We start from the raw sequence: 16,026 nt of genomic DNA on the forward strand, positions 1-16,026 counted from the left end.
CCATTTATTGTCTTTTTAAACTGTTGCATGTTTTAATTAATATGTTTTAACTGACGTTCTTAATTTTGGATTTGCTGTTATTCCCCATCTCGATCCATAGGGAGAGCCAGAGATGAAATAATAATAATAATAATAATAATAATAATAATAATGCCATTGTATATAATGGAACTTGAGCACCCATAGATTTTGGTATCCTCAGGGAGTCTTGGAACCAACCCCCAACAGATACTACTGTAATATATCCCCCCAAAAGGAGGTAACAAGAGGGAACAGACTGGCATACAAAATTGTTCATAATTAATTCATAGAAACGAATGTACAAGTAGAGATATATGTTTAAATTTACTGTAATCTAAATCAAAGCACAACGCTAGGGATGTAAAGAATACTTGGGGGAATAATAGCTCTGTTGAATATTAGCTTTTCAGTGCTGTGAGAAAGGGAAAAAAATGCCATGAGTCCTTGAAAAGTCTTGTCAGAGGCATAAGGTTGAGAAAGCAAGGGGTTCTCACCCGCCTGCCAAAAGGTTTTTCAGTGCTTTGTGCAGCTTGAAAAAAAAATCTCTAGGATCTAATAACTTCTGTCTGCTGGTCTTCATAATTTTCATTTATTTTAAACACTTAGCTTGCCTGGTACTATGCTATGAATAACAAATTTGCAGTAGGGTACTGAAAGTACACAGAAGAATACTTTTTTTAGTATAGACACATATTTGCACAGGATTTGTCATGCATGTTGCACAATCTAATTTTTTGCACTTTTTTTTCTCCAATAAACAATAGTTTTTCATCAAGATATGTTTTTTGTAACAAAAAAAATCACCTCTTCAAATTGCAAACGGGCAACTAAATAGATTGTTCACTCCACTGCTGTTGGAAATAAACATTTGCACTTGTATGGAATACATCTTGTAGTAGGGTGGAATTACAGACATTCTCCTCTGGAGTACTAACTGTTGAAGGGCTATTAATTTATTTATTGAATTTATATCTTGCCATTCTCTCAAAATGGGATTCAAGGTGGCTTCCAATAATTTTTAAAAGGTACAGCTCAAACATTAATCTACCCAAGTTAAAAAGAAATTAAATATCAATATTATTAAAAAGATGATTAAAGATGGCTAAAAAATAAAAATACTTAAAACATATTTACATAATTTCAATATATGTGTGTGTGTACGTGTGTGTGTGTGTATCACACCACTTTACCTATACAGTACAGCTCCATAATTAAAATTCAAAGGCCTAAATAGAGAGATTTCAAAAGAGAACAGGGAGAAGGCCAACCGGACCTCCTGTGGAAAGGAGTTCCATAGCCTGGGAGCAGCCATATCTACAAAAGTGATGATAGTGAGCGAATAGAGTACTTCAAGGGCTTAGCTCTGCGTCTTATAGCTCTTGAACTTTAAAGTCGTCTTGAATTGGACAACCTTTCAAACAGAGGATATATTAAGACAGAATAGGGAGGATGAGCATGTGGCCTTCCAAATACTGTTGGATTGTAACTCACCATCTTTTTCCATTGGCTGTACTGGTTAGGGTTGATGGCAACAGCTAGAGGATCACAGCCATATCAGCCATCCCTGAAACAAAGGATTATCCATTCTAAGGTAGGATCCATGGATCTCCACGTTCCATTAAAAGTCTAATTCAGAGACAAGCAATGGATCAGACGCATCTGTCTGAAGACTCAATCTCCTTAAATAAAGCAAAGAGACTGACTTGTTGGTTGGCTTGTTGCTCTTTGTCACTGCATTAAGTGAATGAGCTATTCACTGGTAGAGCAGGCTACCTTCCAGTTTTACTGGGTATGCCAGTAATGACATTCCTTCCTCTAACTTGTTGAATGACACCTCTGAAAACAGACCTAGGACTCTTCCTGCCCCTTTAGAGAGAACCACTACACAGAACCAGCAATCTGGAAACCTATTAAAGTTTTAAGTATACAATAAAGGGTATATTATAAAATAATAAGTCAACTTGGCCAGCTGCATGTACAGCTCATGCTAAACATGTGAACTGAAAAGGATGTTAAAATAAATGAATTATGGTTATTATTTTTTCAAAGCTGTCTAGTGAAGAGAATTTATTGGGAAAGTGATTCTGGGTTTTGTTTTTTGTGGGTTTTTTTTAAGCCAGAAATATTGTTAAAATACTAATAATGGACTTTCCATTTTCTTTCTGTGAAGTTCCAGGAATGCCGGCTAGAAAGCCCAGCAAAGGGATTGCAGAGATTATACATCTGGAGAATATAAAAGAGGATTTATTGCTGTGGAGGAAATCACAAGTGTACAAATGCCTGTTTCAACACTGTTCATAGCTGAATGTATTTGGCAGGGGAGTAAAGAATTAGACAGACTTTACAACCCAGCTTTTGATCCAGACCTGCATAGTAAATAACACAAGACTAACTATGTCTCCTGCCCCTATGCACTCAAAATATTCATTTTTTAAAAGAATACACAGATATATGAACCATCTACTGCAGGAATTCCATGAATGTTGCTGCATCTTTGCCATGTTCTAAGACAGCTGCTACCCGTACCATTTGAGGAGTAGTGAGGTTGTATCTTTCCCACTGATATCCCCTGAGCACTTCAGGACCATGAGAGCTGTTTCTAGGGATGAACCTCCACTTGTCCTCCATTATTTAAGCAGGAAATGTGGTATCTGAGTTTCTCCGAATCTTTTGAATTTAGCTACATCCCCCACTCCCATATATACTCCCCCGAAATAGGAAAAGATATAAAGAACATGTGTGGAGCTCCATATGCACACTGCCTCCCAAAGTACTCCTTTCCCTCTGCAGTTCACTCCTCTAAAATGCTACAGAAATTTCTTGCTTCTTTCCCCCCTATTCCATTGGAGTCTTCACAGGAGAGATGAAAGGTAGCCTGACAGTGGTAGAAGCAGCAGGAGAGGAATATCTGTGTTTGGCAATCTTCTCTCTGTATCCATCCAGTTAGGTGGCTATGTCGGTCTCACCTTTGTGTCGCCTGTAGTGCTCCAGAATGACAATCACATCTAAAAACACAAAGAAACAAACAAATACAGCAGTTTTCAAAGAAGTGGCCGTGCTACTCTCTTGCAGCATTAAAAGGAAGAAGGGAGGGGGATTAAAAAAGAAATGTGGCAGCACCTTTAAGACTAACTGGTTTTTAGTTTCACATGAGCTTTTGTGGATATATAAACCCACTTCATCGGATGCTGTACTCAGTGGTATTAAGCTTTCAGGTATAAAGCATATTTATATAGTTGTGGGAGTCAGATAGAATGAACTAGGATCCATGAACATTTCCTATGTTTATCTCCTTTATTATATTTTTATCACTGTATAACATTGTTGTGCAGTATTATTTTTATTGCACGTTTGGCTTTGTGACAATATTTTTTATTTCAGCTTTTGTTCACTATCCTTTAAAAAAATAAAGTATATATTATAAACTCATTATTAATTCATCAAATGCTAATTAGCTTACTTGCTGTTCACCGCTATGACCTTTGGAATAGCGGTATATAAATAAAACAAATTATTATTATTATTATTATTATTATTATTATTATTACATTGTTATAAAGTCCATGCCACAGTACTATGGTGAATGAAGAATGAAGATTTGTAAGAAGGTACCATACATAGTTCAATTTACCTCCTGGGAGGCTGAAGGTATGTAAATAATAGTTTCTTTCTCCATCTCAGTTAAAAAGGGTGTCTCAACACACCTTGTCACAATATTCCCCCCCCCCCCCCATATTTTTAGGAAAATTTTCAGGATGAAAAAACATTGCATTTTGTGCAAAATATATCCCCCCAACATATATTTCTGGGAAAATGCAATTATAAAAGTAAAAACAAATTTGCACCAAATACCATGCCTGGAATCTTCTTGAGACATTATGCCCACATAACTCTTGGTTATACCAGCAGTTATATTGTTTTGACATTCATGTAAAAAGGTAGTCAATGCTCTCAAATGCAAGCCAGTACCCCCACTGCTCAAATTGTGGCAGCTTTGGCCCTCCATCCCACAACCATCACAAACACTGGAATAGCCTTTGGAATAGATGAGAAGTTGCTAGCCAGACTGCCCTCCTGCCAGCATTGCCACTGTTGCCTCCAACTATGTGAGGCTACTGGCATTAACCAAGATCTTGATCAATTTTGGGGCAAATGAAATATTCATAACCATTTCCAACATGTGGAAAAAATAATCATAAAATGTATAAAATCTCTTGCAATCTCGCTTCTTGGAGAAAATATTTTTTCCCTTCTTTTTCACATGTGAGAACAAATCAGAGGAAGATGTATATCCCTACTATCTTTAGGGGAAGGCTTTCTCTTGGTCTTGCCAGTATCACAGGCTAGCTTGGTGAGGATACAAGAGGATACACCCTCTGGTACTCCCATTTTTTGTCGGCAGGCAAAAAAATTCTTTTCAAGCAGGCTTTTAACATGTACAGTAATTGCATTCAGTGAGGCTTTTTATTGTTATTTTTATTGTTTGCTTTTGTATATTGTTAATTGTTTTTAACTTATTACAGCCAGCCCTCCATATCCACCAATTCTTCATCCATAGATACAACCATTAATGGGTTGAAAATATAGTCAGCCATTCATATCCATGAATTCTCTATCCATTGATTCAAGCACCCATAACTTGAAAATACCCCCAAAATATATAAACTCTAAAAAGCAAAACTTGCTTCCTCCCCTTTTTTTATAATGGTCACCATTTTATTATGCCATTGTATTTAATTTATTATGCCATTGTTTTTAATGGGACTTGAGTATCCATGGATTTTGGTATCCTCAGGGGGTCCTGGAACCAAACCCCAGCAGATATCAAGGGACCACTATACATTAATGTGATGTTTTTAATTATGTTTTTAAACTTGTACTGTTTTAAAGTATCTTTTGTGAGCTGCATTGTGTCCAGTTTAGGAGACAGTCAACATATACTAAATAAATAAATAAATAAATAAATAAATAAATAAAAAGCTGTGTGTTGTTGTTGTTTGACTCATTTCCCACTTATGGGGTTCTCTTGGCAAGCCATCCTCTGAGGCTGAGAAAGTGTCACCTGCCCAAGGTCACCTCTGTTTTAGTGGAAACCAATGAACAAGCAGACATTATATGTTACAGCATATATGAGGTATTATTTATTATTATTATTATTAACCTTTATTTATAAAGCGCTGTAAATTTACACAGCGCTGTACATACAATCTTTTTAATTGGACGGTTCCCTACCCTCAGGCTTATAATCTAAAAAGACACGACACAAAAGGAGAAGGGAAAGGTGGTGGGGAAGGGGCCTCTCTAGTAGGATAATACATATAAAATACATAGCCATACAGGAAATGATTCAATAAAAAAGACAACAAAAGAACAACAAAAAGCAAGTGACAATTATGCAATGCCTGGGAATGCTTCTCTGAACAGGATGGTCTTCAGCTCCGTTTTGAAGCTGGTTAAAGAAGAGATGGCTCTTGTTTGCGGGGGAAGAAGGTTCCAGGAGTGAGGGGCAGCAAGTGAAAAGGGGCGAATCCGGGATGGGGCAGAGGAAATCCTGGGCTGGGACAGAAGACCTTGACTACCAGAACGGAGGGCCCTAGTGGGAAGGTGAGGAGAAAGAAGGTCTGATAAGTAAGGAGGGGCCAGCCCATGGAGGGCTTTAAACGTGGACAGCAGGAGCTTATACTAAATACAAAAAGGGAGGGGGAGCCAGTGAAGGAATGCCAACACAGGAGAGATGTGGTCAGAGCGGTGGGCGGATGTGATAATGCGTGCAGCTGAATGCTGGCCAGAAATTAAAGGACGGAGGTGAGAAAGAGGAAGCCCAGCCAGGAGGATGTTACAGGCCTTGGCTGTGGTCTGGATCTGAGGGATACACGACAGAGAAGAATCAAAGATAAAACCAAGACTGCGGGCTTGCTGGACTGGTTGAATATAAATGTTGTCCACAGAGACAGAAAAGGAGTGTTGAAGGGTGGGCTTAGGAGGAAAGACAAGAAGCTCCGTCTTGGACATGTTGAGCTTCAAACGCCGATGGCGCATCCACTGCGAGACAGCTGTGAGACAAGATGAAACTTGCTGTTCAAGCCTTGGAGAAAGGTCAGGGGTGGAAAGATATAACTGGGTATCATCGGCGTACAGATGGTAGGAAAAACCGAAAGAACTAATGAGTTTACCTAAGGACAGTGTGTAGAGAGAAAACAGAAGGGGGCCCAGAACAGAGCCCTGAGGAACTCCAACAGATAAGGGAACAGAGGATGAAGTCTGTCCACCTGCAACCCTCCTTGAGTCATGGAACAGGTGGCAAGCCTACTTTATCCCTTCCCAGAGTTTAGTTGCTCTCCCCATGGGATAAGGTCACAATCTGGAAAAAAAAATATGACAATGATGGCTTGTTTTTAGGAGTAGTCTTGAGAGAGCGACAAAGTGAAAAAGGCCTGAGAGAACATGTGGGAGTGATCAAGTTCTGTAGTGGGAGCCTTGACATGTGGATCATGTGAGATGAAATAAAGAGTCATCATCATCGCTTTATTTATAGGTATAGACCAATACACACACACACACACACACACACACACATCTAAAACACAGGAGTTAAAACCTAAGATAAAGATGAATAAAATTCCAGAAATAGTACACACACTTAAAGCATTCCAAGAGTATCTAAAATTCCTATATAAGGATTATCCTCATAATATTTGTCTACGGGTTGTAATAACACAAAATCTAGCTACCTTCTCTGTAATTCATATATCCAAATCAGCAACCTGGAGGGAGAGATAAAATCTTTCTAATCTATTTGGAAATTTTTGTAAGATTGGGGTAATTAGTTTAGAGTGGATATCTTGATTAAAATGCATTCCAATAAAATATGGTCAAGAATTTCTATGGCTGCATTTGAACAAGAGCAAGTGTGCTTATCCTATGGAGAGTGTGTGTGTGTGTGTGTGTTTGCCTTCCAATAGTGCTCATTGATGCACCAGCTGACATCTTCTTTCTTTTACCGTCTTCCCCTCCAAGGCAGGTTCAATTAGGCTGCATCTGTACTACAGAAATAATGCAGTTTGACACTGCTTTAACTGCCATGGCTCCATCCTGTTGAATCCTGGGATTTCTAGTTTGTTGTGGCACCAGAACTCTCTGACAGAGAAGGCTAAATGTCTCACAAAACTACAATTCCCAGACTTCCATAGCATTGTCTCATGGCAGTTAAAGTGGTGTAAAATTGGATTGTTTCTGAAATGTAGGTGCAGCCATAGAGGCCTTTTTCTGTTAAAACAGTAAGCAAAAGTTATTTTTGCCCAACCACTGTTGGAGGGCTGCATTAAACAAATTATTCCCTTCATTTATCTCCAAAAAACTGAAGATGGAATTGAGGGATAAGCCAATGCTTTTCAGATATAGAAGTGACTGCTTATGATAGAGACAGACCAGCCTACGCAAAAGGAAGGGATGAATCCCAATAGCAGAATCCTTGGAAAAGTTTCTTCACACCTGCAGAGTCATAGTTTCAATGTGTGTGTTTTACAAAAAAGAGACCCGCTTTCATTGGAAGGATAGGCTAACACCAGATCTCTCATGAACACTAAATTCTCTGAGACACAAGAAATGTAAGGATGTGCTTAATTACCTACATCTAAAGTTACTGTGGCACTGGGGCCTTTAAAATGACCTCTCTGATCCACAGAAGGTGTAAATCAACACAGCGGCACTGAGGTCAATGGGGTACTTCTGATTTATACAACTTGAGGGTCTGTTCCACTGAGTATAATCCAAGAGTAATGAGTCCTGCAATCACTTCAGCCTTGGCAGTTCCAGCAAGTGCTGCTTCATGTTAGTTATGTATCTCGCACGGCGCACCAAGTGCCAACTTACTGTAAATAGAATGGAGAGTGCCTGGTTGCTGAATAATTTATTGCACATTAAAAATGGCCCAAGGCAATAGACTTTTCAGGTTCCACAAAGGCCTTATGTACTTCCTCCTGCTGCAATTACGTAAAGGAAATGCTGACTTTCTGAGTTATGAAATATAGATTAGCCATTCAATGAGAGATCAAAAGTGCCCCCTTCCAACAGGGGAGGCCTTCTTCATCATCAGGATTTCACTCTAGCATTTTCCAGTGATTGCCAAATGTTATTCGCCTCTGTCTATCAGAGGGAAACAGGAGAAAAGTCGCAGCCTTCTCTGTGCAGTTCAATGAAAGCAATTATGACATCTGTTGATAGAATATTGAAGAGTCTGCTAATGCTTTAGCATGAATGTAAAACTGGCTGTCTAGAAGCAGACTTTTAAAAGGCCAAGGTGACATTGCATGCCAAATTCTCAGTGACTCCCTATATAGATTTAGACACTCGGTTGCAAGTGTGATTCCATCAAGGGCAGACTTTTTATTACATCCACTCCCATTCTAGGACCAAAGTTAAAAATGACCAAAGATGTTTAAGTGTTCCAATACTGAAATGTCAGATTCTTCATATTTAGATACACTCCTGATAGAAAAATTTGTTGTTGTGCACCTTCAAGTCATTTTCAACTTATGGTGACCCTAGCACAAACTTATCATGGGGTTTTCTTGGAAGGATTTGTTCAGAGAGGGGTTACCCTTTCCTTCCTCTGATGCTGCGAGAGTGAGACCTGCCCTAGGTCACCAAGTAAGTTTCCTTGGCAAAGTAGGCATTCAAACCCTGGTCTCTCAATGCCCTAGTCCAACATTCAAACCACTACACCATGCTGATGCTCTGATATTAAGTAGATGTGTAAAAGTTTACTTATATGCCACCACCACCACCATCCCCTCCACACACAGAAAGGCTGTAGGAATTAATCCCATACACCTTCTGTGAAATAGGTCTAAATGCATGTAGTTCAGTTACTTCTCGTATGCCAAAATATGTAGCTAGAGAGAATCCTATCAATGTAAAATTCCAAGCCAACATAGCCCTCTGCATAGAGCTTGTGTTACTATTTATTATATGCCCTTCCAAATGTATTGGCTAAAATCCAGCAGAGTTAAGGAGATTTAAGCTCTCTGAAATCAATAGGCTTAAAGAATCTGAACGTTGTGCTGAACTTGTGACTACTGAGTATCATCCAGTGATGAGTGAACTAATCATGAGTGGACCAGTCAGTATAGTTGAGTGATGGGTGGATTAATAATCTAAAAATGACACACATGTATCCATTAAATTCAGTGGAACACTAAACATAAACCTGACTTCTTTGGGGTTTAACACATCAAGACACACAATATTTAATTAACCTAAGAGATTATGGAGCATGTATGTAGTTTAGTAGGGATGAGCAAGGTGTTTTTATCTTTGAATAGTACACTGATATTGTCATTTGTTCCTTGCATACACATTCATTTAATCTCTCAGCATGTTTTCATTCTTGCTTTAATTGTCACTATAAATTACAAAACTAAAAGTTTCCTTCATTATTATTATTTTTTTTAAAATTACATTAAAAATAACTAATAAAATCATTTTTCAGTATAGAAAATATTTGGATGTTTAGAGGATGGTCAAAAGGAATAACATGTGCTGCCGTTTTTGCAACCCACTTTGATATTCGACCCCAAAGTGAAGTTCCATTGAAGCCTTTTGTTCACACTTCATCTCTTACAACTCTTGTCAAATATCTGAACATTTAAGCTATAATTCATAGCTTTTTTGTTCTTTCTTTCAATATGAATGCCCTGGCCCAATTTAGGAAGGATCTTAAAACCTTCCTATTCCAACAGGCATTCCCCGAATAAATATCCTGTGGGCCTCCCTCCTCTTTCCGTGGCCAAGAGGTTGGGCTATGGGTTTTTTTTTGCTTGTTGTTTGATTTTAATTATGTAACTGTGTATTTTCGTGTATTTTATGGTATATTTTTAAATTGTTGTAAGCCGCCCTGATCGTAGGAAGGGTGGCATATAAATAAAATTTTTATTTATTATTATTATCTTAGCCTGGTTACAACTTTCAGGGATTGATAATGGATAGTAAAGGACGGGGGGTGCGGAGGTGAGGGTGATGTTGTGATTTCTTCTAGATCTGGGCAAGGAATTCCTTCCTGTGGGACCTTGCCCAGCGTGCACTTGCCAGATTTTTTGTGGAGCTGGTGCAATTTTTGTCTTTAAAAGCCACTTCATTTCCATTCAAGCAGCAGTAATGAGCAAAGCAATCAAATTTTTTGAATGGAAATCATTACTTGTTGAAAAACTGGAAATATTTCCTTAGATGTCTGGTGGGATCTATGGCTTTTAGAGAAACTGTCAGATAGCATTAAGTAAATAAGGGATTAATGCATCATGATAATTTTTGTTGTAAAATGGCTTCCATTTATTGAATTTGTGAATACAGTGGGCTCTCATTATCCATGTGCTTGCCATCAACATATTAGAGCTTCTGCAGCTAGCAAGCCCTGTTGTTCTTAATGGAGGTGTGTGCACATATCTGTATTAGTGGCTGCACACACATCACACCGCCATAGCCAACAACAAAACTTGAAGTCTTGCATTTTTTCTTCTCTGCAATGGGTGGGTCCAGAATGGATCTTGTGTTGATACAAAAAGGAGGGAAGAATCGAAAGGACATGAGGAAGCAGAGGAAGGCAATAGCAGCAACAGAGGCCATGGTAGTGAAGAAATTCCAGGTCCAGGAAAACTGTGAGGATCCCCCCATACACACAAACAGATACACACTCCTTAATGTATGTTCTTTCTTCCTCAGCTCCCTCACTCACTCTCAGTCATTCACTCACACACTCAACTCCATCTCCTGTGGCAATCTTGTTCCCCCTTCTACTCTGTCTCTGAGAGTTGAGAGAATAGTCATGCACTCAACAGACACTCAACAATTTTAGACGTGGGAGGAATGGGTGAGGGAGAGAGAAACTTGCCTGGGAAACCAACTTGCCTTTACATTGGTGGCAGTATGGTTGGGTAGAGACTAGTGGTGGAGCAGGCTGTGCCAGGTTTGTGGCCCAGAGGCACCAGCCTCCCCAGACAAGCATTACTCTGTCCTGGATTGTAGCAGGAACGAGTCAAATTAATGTCCAAAGTTTTCCCCTATTCCAGACATTTCTTACTGCATTTCTATCCTGAGGATTATGTAAGGATGGCTTAGCTATGTCCGCTGCTACAGCTAATATTCCATCCAAGGAGAGAAAGTGCATTTGATCTGGCAGTCAGTTTTTCAGGCACTTTTTAATGTTAAGATGTTGACACATCACTGCTTGTCAAACCATTTCCCTTTCCTCCTCTTTATTATACGGTAATCCCATTTGATATCCTAGATGATGATTCTGTGTAGTGACACCATGATGTGCCAGTCAAAACTGTCACAGGAGGCTTATGTAACCACACAGTTGTGCTCTGCACTGGTCTAGACAGAAAGCCTCAAAAGAAAAATGCCCAGATAGAAAATGTCCAAGGGAGAAAGTTTGTCATCTTTATTTTGGATATGTTTGTCACATTTTATTAATTATAGCCTTTCAATACATAGCTTAGTAAGCATTTTAAGTGTTCCCAGAGCTATCCATTAAAAGACACTATGCAGTATTCCATCTTTCTCTCCTTCATCTTCAATGGAAGGTGGAAGAAGTGCTAAGAAAACATGGGATAGTTACAAATAGATGAGGACTCTCAACATTCTGTGAATAAGGCATGAGACAAAATCCACATCTGGAAGCATCCTCCATTCGAAAGAATTTTCATCCCAGGAAGTGCTTCTTAATCCTAAACCTTTAGCCAGTTTGGGACTGCGAACTTCGATCTTTTTCACATTTCACAATTATTACAGTTTGATTTAGAATGGCCACACTGGATCCAGGAGGAGGCTCCTATAAATTTAGGCCTGGTACAGACATGCGGGAAGCACCGTACCCGGGCCAAAACTAAGGTTCAGGAGCTCGCAGCATCCGCACGCTCCTGAACCCTAGCACATAATGGCGCCGCCATCATCCACACATCCACACGGGGGCTCTCATGATGATGCATGCACCATACAGCATCCAGACATCACTGGCAGGAAGTGGTGTCATGGCGGAGCCCTTTCCTGTTTGCTCCGCTGCAAAAAAGAAGCCACTCTTGGCAGCTTCTTTTTGGCAGTGTGTTGATACTGTAGCGAGCGGCTGCTGCAGCACTGACTCGGGGCAAAGACGGGTGGCATGGAGCCACCCGTCTGTCGCGCCCCTAAATCCCTAACAGCTCTTAGAGCAGAGTAAGGTACATTGAAGCCCCATCATTCAGGGAAAAGGTACCATTTCCTCATTAGCTTCCAACTTTCAATTGCAGCCATCTCCTCCCAATAGCTATTATGTTGCCACTGCAGGGCAACCAGCTTGATGGAGATTCACATGTGAAATCCAGGACATGTGTGGCCAAGAAACTTCACATTGTGGTCAAGATGGCAAATGTTAATGTTCCCGGGGCCAGGCTTGTCTTCCCGGGGCCAGGCTTGTCTCCACTACCAGGAAGACATTTTCCATCGCCGCCCCGGCGCTTTGGAACACGCTGCCCATAGAGCTCCGCTCGGCCACCTCCCTGACCCAATTCAAAAAGGAACTGAAGACCTTCCTTTTTGGCAACGCATTCCCCGACTAAGTTGTCCTACGGACCTCCTTCCTCCTCACTGGCAAGAGGACCGGCTAACTCGGGGCTTTTCTGTTTTTTATTGTAATGTTTTTAATGGTGTGTAATGTTTTTAAAATGTTGTAAACCGCCCTGATCTGAGGAAGGGCGGTATATAAATAAAAATTTTATTTTATTTATTTTTTTATTAATGATGAAAAGCATACAAGCTAGGAGATGTTGCAGCAGCCTGAGCCTATGGAAAAGGACAGATTGTGCTTTTTCTTTCCTCTTCCTCTCCACACCCTCCCTCAACTTTGAACTTTGAACTCAGTTTGCAGCAAGTGAAGTAAACTGAAGCAAAGGGGAAAAGTGGGAGGTGGAGAGAGAAACTGGGACCTTGTAAAAGTAGCTGGAAAAGTGGGATGACAGAAGTTTGATAAGGACTGTCCCTATCAAATCAGGGCAGTTGGAGGGTATGAAAAAGATGTTTATATAAGGAGCTTGAAACTCGTGACAAAAACCACTACTTATTCCTTACCACCATCACACATGTTGCATGAATTCCTAAGGCATACTTTACACTCCCACTTGTACTAGGCTGGAAATGTCACTCTTGTTCCCCGTTTCAATGGACTAGGCAAGGCACAGTCAAATATTCATTTGGCCTCTGTAAAGTAGCCTATGCGCAGGCTGTTGGCTGCATGCTACCTACTCTTTATGTTGGCCTTCTTCCTAGAGCATTGCACAATGTGATGTCCTCCACCTATATTCACCTCCTCCTCCTCTTCCTCTTGCTTCACCTCAAGCTATGAATAAAGAAAGGCAGTTGGTGTTTGGGTGTCACATTACTGATTCAACAACTTGCATACCTTTCCTCTGAATCTCTTTTCCTGAGTCCCTCTTGCACCAGGAGCAGCCGCTCCCGCTTACATAAAGCAACATGAGCTTGCTGACAAAAGAAGAGCAACAGCAGCTCTCTAAAAAAACCTGCCAAGTATGAAAATTGGAAAAGCTTGTATCAGCCACAGGGCCATCTCAAGACATTTTCCTGATGCCACCCCCCCCCCCCCCACACACACACCCAACTCAGGGTCCACAATACTCAAACTCAGCCAATTTAATTTGGTGCACAAGAGAGAAGAAAATCCCATAAGCATCTCTCTCTCTCTCTAATCCCTGGCATTGGTATAATCAATCAAATAACAAACCACCTGCAGTGGGTTGAAGGCTGCTGGGGTGCCCCTCTTCTGGAGTGTCACTCCTATTCTGGGGGGGGGGGGGTCACCCAGTGCAGACCGTATCCCCTGCACCCTTCTAATGATGCCACTGAAACAGGTACATAGAAGATCATCTCTAAAGATGGAACAGATTTGGGTGGTAAAACCCTGAGGTGACAAAATGGGTTTGTATCCAAGTGGAGCTACATGGTGGCATTTTAATGTTCTCAGACTGAAAAATGCCAGATGTGTTGTCGTAGGTTGCTGTTACCAATTATAAGTCAATAAATAATCACATTTTAAAAATGTTTACTTTCTCCTTAAAGAATCTCTTCTATGCAGTGTTCCACCTATTTTGTCCCACCTCCCTCCACAAACATTCCTTCTCTCTTAGCTGTGGTCTTCTTTCTTCCTATATATCATAGTTCTAATTGCAGAGTTTATGAAAGTTACTTGCTTGGACTACAACCCCCAGAATCCCCCACTCAGCATGGGTACTGGTTGTACTGGCTGGGAAACTGGGAGCTGTGTAGCACACATACAAAAGAATCCAACTCATTGTAAACAGAAAAAATAACTTGCCAAAGATCTGTTCAGTAGTCACTCTGTGTCTCTGCATTATCACTTCTTCCTTCCTTCCTTCCTTCCTTCCTTCCTTCCTGTTCAATCCATATTGATACCCTCAGCAAACATACCAACAAGCAACAGTAATTTCATAATGGCCAGTTGCATACTGAGGCACATGACAGTCTGTAAGAAAACCAACCATTCACTGCTCTCTTTGTGATACATGTTTGGAAAAATGGTAACAGACATGGTTACCAACACCACATTTCTCTAATAAATGCTAAGGCAGGTTTAGAACAAAACACCCATTTCAGGTGAGAATGAACATTTTCATTTTTTTTCTCCTTTACTAATCCATAGCTTTCTTAAGATAGTGGGAAACTGACTGGTAGAAGAAGAGTTAAGCACGCATACCCCTCATCTGATGCTGATTCAGCCCTGCAAATGGTTCTCTTCTTCTGCATTAGTCTGATCTGAGGGCACACCCTTGCCAAGTTAACATGTTGTTCCACCCTGTTGTTCCAACATGTTGTTGCATCTAGCAATCATGCTAGATGAAAAGCCCAATTAATGCTGTGTTTCCTTTTTGCACATATCTTTGTTGTCTTTCCAGAAGGGTCACATCTTCAAAGCTTCCTGTGGCTGCCAACATTTCAGCTGGCTATGTTGTTACCCCTTGAACTTTAGTATGGTTGTTGACATGCCCTGAGAAACTTCATCATCTGAGTCCTGCAGAACAAATTGCTTTTAAAGACGTAAGAAGAGGCCAAACTAACTGAGTGGCAGCAGTCACGGCAACACCTAGAAATATGCAGCCCACACCTCAAAGACCTGATGTCCTACAATTGTTCTTGGATTCTAGTTTCCACAAACCCCAGTCAGCCATGCCAGTGGTGAGATATGATGTTAGCAGTAATTCATCAGCATATCTCACAAGTTAGATGCATTCTTGACTGAAAAATGTCAACTGATGCACTTTACCCAGAGCATGGCTCTGCAGAATACAGATGATAAAGTTTTGTTTATGATATACAAGAAACATGGTAAGGGTCATGGTACGCCTGACCCCAATCCAGCCTCAAACCGCCCGCCCTCCCACCCAGATGGCAGGCAGTGTGGGAATGTTCCTGTGGCACAGCAACCAGATGTCACATGCTGCAGAAGTGGAAAGGAGCCATGGCAGTGGCAAAAGGGGTGCCCTGTTCCTGGTGCAAAAAGGAATGGCTTTCTGTTGTTCCTTTTTGTGCAAGGAAAAGGCCAGATTGGGGCTGTGGCATGCGGTTGCTGTGCCCCCAATCTGGTGCACAAAGGTGTGGCATGATGCAGCCCCTTTAGGGCCATCTGTTTTTGGCCAAAGAGACAAGTTAAATAAAAACACAATAATAATTGGTACTTTGATCTGGAATTATTTCTACCCAAAGCATTTAGATAAAATGATTGTTGTTAGAGGCCCAGGAATTATATCACCAATTAATGTGCCAACTAGGGCTAAAATCCTGGATTCTGCTCTAGCTTGCCCACAGTTGAACATTTCCAAAGCATCCAAAAGACTCTTCCATTTCTCTAGGGCTGGCCCAAGACATTTTGCTGTTTGAGGTAGGGTAGTAAAAAGTATCATCCTGACTGTCTAGCACTTCACCCCCTCTCTGGACTTTATCACA

The sequence above is a fragment of the Sceloporus occidentalis genome, unplaced genomic scaffold (genome assembly GCF_023333645.1).
Source record: "Sceloporus occidentalis isolate IW3139 unplaced genomic scaffold, rSceOcc1.0.p SCAF_12, whole genome shotgun sequence".
NCBI classification, from domain to species: domain Eukaryota; kingdom Metazoa; phylum Chordata; class Lepidosauria; order Squamata; family Phrynosomatidae; genus Sceloporus; species Sceloporus occidentalis.